General features: G+C 46.0%; 1 pseudogene; it reads right to left on the reverse strand.

Annotated features, from left to right (window-relative positions):
* Positions 1-171: 171 nt before the first annotated feature.
* Positions 172-5,341, reverse strand: LOC117979859 (large ribosomal subunit protein eL36-like; annotated as a pseudogene).
* Positions 5,342-6,000: the final 659 nt, after the last annotated feature.

Genomic DNA, 6,000 nt, shown 5'->3' on the forward strand with positions numbered 1-6,000 from the left:
TCAAAGACCAAAAAGCCCTCAAGACCTAAAGAAGTGAGTCTCAAATGGTGGTGTTCCAGGTTCCTGAAAGAGATATTTTGAACAATGGGGCCTTCCCAAGCATCCCCCAGACCAAAACGTATTATTAATTGGCAAAAAGAGAAAAAGAAGATCTCAATTAAATAAAAAGGAGCATGACTACTTTCAGTGTCATCCTTCCTTCTCTCACCATTGTCTACCAGCTCTGTCATTACCCATTTTCCTCAAAGATGTTTGCTTCAGCCTCTCCCATCCTTTCCCCTCCCTTCTCCCCGTTCAGTCACCCAGACGCTCTCCTGTTCACCACTTACACGCAGCTCCCTGGTGCATCCCTCTGCACCCAGCATTACAGGGAGGTCGGGGGAGGAGCTAGCAAGGACCGGTCACCAGGGGGTTGCTGTCAGGACTACCCTTTCCAGCAGCTCCAGGTGGTACCTTGGGACCTGCCCAAAGGCAAACACCTGGAGAAGGTTCTGTCTCAGGAGGGTGATGCAGGCTGTGAACAGGGTGTCCGCTGTGGCCTGAGCCAGTGGCCAGACTGGAAGGAGGAGAAATGAAGAAGCTGAAGAGAAGAGACTGGGGAATGGCTGTGGGGGAGGCTGGGGAGCTTATCTCCTCCAGGTAATGTGTCTTCAGGGGCGTCCCTCTGACTCACGGCAGATTCACTGGGTAATGAGTGTGCTCTTAAGGCAACGTAACCACCCAGCAACACGTCTTTTTTAGGAAGCCCTGGCCAGCCAGGGTATCTCTAGGTTGTCCTGGTTTAGCATTGCCTCCTAGCCGGAGACTTCTTGAGGCAGACTAAAGGTTGCTGGAACCTTTCTTGCTTCTTCATCCCTCCTACTTCCTCAGGTTCTGCAGCCAGCCTCCAGTGCAGGAGAAATTCAGCTTCCCTCGCTCAACATCCTGCTTCCTCTCTCCAATCATTAGGTCAGGTCTGGGGAGATGAAGGATGTAGGACACAAGTTGGGGTCAATTAGGGGAAGTCAAGGAGAGTATGGGGCATGAGGAATGCACAATAGGGATATTGGGGAGAGCTGGAAACAAAAGACCACCAGATTGAGTAGCCTAGTCTCCCAATGCTGACTGAGCTAGAAGGCAAGGCTCAAGTGGCAGTGGGAAGAGAAGTGAGCTATGATGAGGCCCTCATGTTTGCTGACTTTCAGGCTGTCCTTAGAGGTTGTCCCTTGAATGGCTGTGTATCATCCTCATGATGTGAGGCTGTGGCTGCCACAGCAGGGGAGCGTGGAAACCGTGCTTGCAGGAAGAGTGTGTTCTTCATGATGTGAGGCTGTGGCTGCCACAGCAGGGGCGCGTGGAAACCGTGCTTGCAGGAAGAGCGTGTTCTTCATGATGTGAGGCTGTGGCTGCCACAGCAGGGGAGCGTGGAAACCGTGCTTGCAGGAAGAGTGTGTTCTGACAAGCAGAGGCTGGCTCAGGAGATAAGCCCCCACCCCCACACAAAAATAATAGAGCTCCATCCAGAGTTGAGGGGACTGCAGCCGGAAGGCAAAGTTCAGAGTCATATCCCAAAGAGTGCCAAAGAGACACATCCCATCAAGACACTGCAATGGCGAGGACAAAAGGCAGGAAAAAGAAATGAAGTATAAATAAAAGAAGACAAACCACCATTACTGCAGGTACTAACTAGTATTATTAACCCAGAATATTTAGGAAAGTCAGCGCTAAAATTATTAGAATAATAATGTAATTCAGGAAATTGGTTGAATACAAAACAAATGCAGGGAAAAATTAAAAGCTTTCCCATTCAGAATATATAGTAGAAGAAATCATGAAAGTCACAATGGTAATAAAACCTAAAGACAACAAGAAAATGTAGGGTCATAAAGAATGTATGTCATCACTGAGAGACATGAAAGATGGATTGAAAATAAGGAGATGGGCTGGGCGCGGTGGCTCACACCTGTAATCCCAGCACTTTGGGAGGCCAAGGTGGGCAGATCACCTGAGGTCGGGAGTTCCAGACCAGCCTGACCAACATAGAAAAACCCCGTGTCTACTAAAAATACAAAAACTAGCTGGGCGTGTTGGCACATACCCGTAATCCCAGCCACTTGGGAGGCTGAGGCAGGAGAGTCTCTTGAATCCGGGAGGCAGAGGTTGTGGTGAGCCGAGATCATGCAACTGCACTCAGCCTGGGCGACAAAGTTAGACTCCGTGTCAAAAAAAAAAAAAAAAAAGAAAGAAAGGAAAAAGAAAAATAAGGAGATATACCATGTTTTCAGATAGGAAAGCAACACTATAAAAGATGGATTTCCCCCCCATATTTATCTAGAATTCAGTGCAGCTTGGGGGTGGGAGTGGCAGAAGGAAATGTGATCAATTGATTCTGATGGATAAATATGCAAAATTATGCAGGAAAACATTTTAAAATGCATCATAAGATAAAAACATACTACAAAACTAAGCTAATTAGACAAGTATGTAAAAACATTTTTTGAAATAAAACTTTTTTAATTAAAAAGACAATGACGTGGTGCTGGTACGTGTATAGAAAAAGCAGATTAATGAAACAAATAGGCAGTTCAGAAACAGATCCACAAATTAATGAAAATTTAATACACAGGTAGAGTGGCATTACCAATGAAAAAGATTGTTTAATGGCGTAGAAACAATTGTACATTTATATACCATACACATAATAAATTCTACGTGAATTAAAGATCAAAAAATAAAAACTAAGACTATAAAAATACTATGAGAAAATATAAGAGACCATTTCTATAATCTTGAGGTTGGAAAGGATTTGCTAACTCTGACACAATATCCAGGACACATAAAGAAAAGCAAAAGATTAGACGACTCAAAAACCTAAACTTTTGTGCAAGAGCGCTACCATTCAAATCATTGCCAGGGAGAAAACATTTGCAACATACATAAAAGATAAGAGCTAAAAATTCACAAAATGTAAAGTGTTTCTACATATGAATAAGAAAAAGAGAAACAAACTAATTGAAAAAATACACAAAGGATAAATAAATCACAAAAAAGAAAAGCATCACTAATAAACCTAAGAAGACACACTGAATTATGATGAATCATAATTTTAAAAACGCAAAATAAAAAAATTTTTGGCAATCAAATTGGTGAAGATGAAAAACACTGGAGAGAAAATGAGGTGCTGGCAGGAGTGAAAATGGCCATCTTTTGTTCTGTAAAAAAAGGTTTTGTTATGCAGAGCAAGGGGAGCTCAGTCCTTGGCAGCTGCTTTCCTCATTGTGGCCAGGACGTCACTCAGCTCCTCTCACCTCCTCTTGGTGTGGATGTGTGTCCCCACCCTTTTCTTGATGAACTTGAGGGCCCATTTGTCTTTGGAGACCTTGAGCAACTCCATGGCATGCCGCACATTCAGGGCAAAGCCACGCACCTCTCAGATCATGTCCTGCTGAACTTGGTGAGTGTGCCTGAGCTTGCTTACGTTGCTGATCACCTGTGCCCTCGCTGAGGCCCTCAGCCGCGGGGTAGTACAGAGCCATGGTTGCTGCTCTCCGATGGCTGATGTGTTGGAAGAGTGAAAACCGCAATAGGTTTTGAAAATAATTTAGCAGCATGCATGATACCCATTGACTCAGCAATTCCATTCTAGGACTCTAGCCTACAAAAATAGTAACGTGTCACAAAGATGTGCATACATAGGTATTCGATGCAACAGAAAAAAATGGAAAATAACTTAATGATGGAATGTTTAAAGAAATGATGGTCCATCTATACCAAAAATATCATCTGCCCATCAGGCTGCTCTTCTGGGATGGCCCTTCCTTGCATCCTGGCCTTCTCCATGCCCCAACCCTTTGTACCTGATTCTTGTTGGAACGACTCTACCTTCCTGGCCCCAGCTGATTAATTCTAGTGTTCCCTTGATCCATGGCAGGCCAATCAGAGCCAATGAGAAAGAGCCAATCTAAAGATATATAATATTAAGCTCAGGAGGGATCCTGAGCTCAAGATAGGAGGCCTCTTAGAAACCACATTCCCCCCATTCACTGAGGCACCAAAAAAAATATCCATCAAGATTCTCCAAGGTAATCAGAGGAGCAAAAAATTTGACATTTGGGGAATAAGGCGGCCCCAACTCTCACCTCCAGAGTTCCCCTCCCCTTAGGTATCCCCCTGCATTGCTACTACCACCCCAAGCTGTCCTCAGGAGGGACTGCTCTCCACTACCTTTCCACCCAGGCACAGGTGCAGACCTCATTTGAATGGGGTCTGGGAGGGCAGAGTTGCTCTGAAACCAGGCTAAGACATTTGTGCAGTCCTGGCCAAAGGCTCAGAGCTAACTGAAGGGAATCTCACACATGTGGTAAGGCAGCCTCTGATTCTGGAGGTGATAGCAATGGAGGGACCTGAGAGATGCCACAAGCACAGCCTAATGCGGAGAAGTTCCTGGGGACAGCTACTCCAATCTACGCCCATCTTTCCTGGGGACAGCCACTCCTATCCACGCCCATCTTTCCTGGGGACAGCCACTCCTATCTACGCCCATCTTTCCTGGAGTCAGCCACTCCTATCTACGCCCATCTTTCCTGGGGACAGCCACTCCTATCTATGCCCATCTTTACCTAAGCTTTTGGGATTTCTCTAGCATTTCTGCTCCCTGCGGCTGGGTGAGACAAAAAGCAAGTGTTCACTTTTTCCTGGTTCTGAGGGCAGAAAGCCAAAGGCAAGCCCTGAAGAACGGTAGAGCCCACTCTTCCTGGCTGTTCTTTACTATCTGTCAGTTCTCTGAGGGAAAGGATCTTCAAGGAAAGCACATCACAGGGACAAAGTTGTGAAAAAGTTCTACTCTGGAGTCTAACAAGAAATGAATGGCCAGGCGTGGTGGCTCACACCTGTCATCCCACCACTTTGGGAGGCTGAGGTGGGTGGATCACCTGAGGTCAGGAGTTTGAGACCAGCCTGGCCAACATGGCAAAACCCCGTCTCTACTGAAAATACAAAAATTAGCCGGGTGTGGCAGCACACACTTATAATCCCAGCTACTTGGGAGTCTGAGGCAGGAGAATCGCTTGAACCCGGGAAGCGGAGGTTGCAGTGAGCTGAGATCGCACCACTGCACTCCAGCCTGGGAGACAGAGTGAGACTCCATCTCAAAAAAAAAAAAAAAAAATTAACATTTCAGTAGATCTACACACTTCTCAAGTCAAAAAGTGGTATCCAGTTCCTGCCACTACCTAGCTGTGTGGCCTTAAGCCTCTCCCACTGGACCTCTAGCTCTGTGTTCACAGAATGACAAGCCAGGCTTCGGTAAGACTGAAGATCGCTCAGAGTTCTCATTCCCATTTTTTTTTTTTTTTTTTTTTTTTTTTTTAGAGATGGAGTCTCAATCTGTCACCCAGGCTGGAGTGCAGTGGCACGATCTCAGCTCACCGCAACCTCCACCTCCCAGGTTCAAGCGATTCTCTTGCATCGGCCTACCGAGTAGCTGGGATTACAGATGTGCACCACCACCCTTGGCTAATTTTTGTATTGTTAGTAGAGACAGGGTTTCACCATGTTGGCCAGGCTGGTTTCAAACTCCTGACTTCAAGTGATCTGCCCACCTTAGCCTCCCAAAATGCTGTGATTACAGGCATGAGGCACCGCGCCCGGCCATGATTCCCACCATTTTTTGCCAGCCTGATGCCTGTTCAGGTCCCCAGGAGATGCGTATCTTGGGCACGTGAGCTGGAGACAAGACAGAAAGCCTGAAAGGAGCCGAGCATCCATTCCCAATAGGAAGCAGTGCTTGGGAGAAACTGTAGTGAACCAAACCGGTGAGAGGCTGGAGCTCTCCACCTAACTGATAATCAAGCTGCACGTTGAGTTAATTGTCTAATTAAATATTATCTAACAATTTATCACCGAACATTTCAGGTACATAAGACTCCCTCAAGTATCATGAGCTTCTGCCAGTGAGGAGTGACTTGCCGTATCTGCAGTCGTCATTGCTTTGCCACTCTGCTAGGAGAAATTGATCTGACT

Source organism: Pan paniscus, chromosome 2 (genome assembly GCF_029289425.2).
Source record: "Pan paniscus chromosome 2, NHGRI_mPanPan1-v2.0_pri, whole genome shotgun sequence".
NCBI classification, from domain to species: Eukaryota; Metazoa; Chordata; class Mammalia; order Primates; family Hominidae; genus Pan; species Pan paniscus.